Raw genomic sequence first — 1130 nt, 5'->3', positions numbered from 1 at the left:
TGGTGGATGCTTCAACTGGTAAGTTATACAGGCCCAGACCCTCTTCATGAAGGAGAGGGTGATTGACCAGTAGCTATTTTAGAAAAGGGCCAACAGGAGTCAGAATTGAGAGAAGCTGTGAGGTGGCCCATCTAGTGCTCCAAATGTTAGGATGGGGCCTAGCCAAAGTTAAGCCAGCAGGGAGCTAAGTTCAAGCTGGCAGTAGTCACTTGAGTGATGAGGGCTGAAAAACTTGGGTCTCAGCCTCACAGACAGAAATAACAAGCTGCCTGAATTTCAGGAGAAATAAAAGACAAGGTTCGCTAAGATTATCCACCACTGCCATATTTCTATTGTCAGTTTTCTGAGATCAGTCTATATGGATCTGGGTTCTGTTTGCCCCTATCAACCAGTGACAGTAGAGATACATCCTTTTTAAAATATTTTTTATTTTAATAATTTTATTGAGAAAGAAGTAGCAATGAGATAGTTTCAAAACAGGTTAGTACTACAGTTATAATTAACACATTGCATATTGTTGTCTTTGTAGTAGTTATTCCTAGTACAAGATGCAGACATGATATCTTGTCTAAACACTATTCGTTCAAAACCTTCTTCTCGTTGAACTAAGAGAAAGTAGCTGTATATTTATGCTATTTGTCTTGACAAGTGGTGCCGCCAAGGCACCTTTCCTGGAAGGTCAAGAATCCACTTGGGGCTCTGGAGTCCTGAGTTCCTCGCCTTCCCTGACACAGGTGGGGGACTCCTTCCGGGGTCATACCTGGACTCCAAGGCAGCATCACTGTAAAAAGGGTCACGTCTGAGCACCCTGCAGGATGCATAGATAAGGTGTCACAGCCAAGGCTGCCTGTTCCCTCAGGCTGCCTGGAAGCCACTGCATGGGGATTGGTCCTTGCCTGGGGAGTCACTCATCTGTCTAGGGACTCTAGATGAGACAGAGGAGAAGCCCTGCCTCTGACTTCTTCCTGTTTCCAGAGAGGGTGTGTGGTTTCCCCCAACAGCTATCACACTCTGCCCCCACACCTCCCTTTTCTCCTCTTGGGTCCCCAGAGGTGGGACTGAGACAGCTTGCCTTTGAGTCCTCCCTCTACCCTGATGTTACTTTGCGCTGCTCTCCAGCTACTCTGATT

The sequence above is a fragment of the Octodon degus genome, unplaced genomic scaffold (genome assembly GCF_000260255.1).
Source record: "Octodon degus isolate 3935 unplaced genomic scaffold, OctDeg1.0 scaffold00132, whole genome shotgun sequence".
Classification (NCBI taxonomy): domain Eukaryota; kingdom Metazoa; phylum Chordata; class Mammalia; order Rodentia; family Octodontidae; genus Octodon; species Octodon degus.
This window is presented reverse-complemented; position numbering follows the sequence as displayed.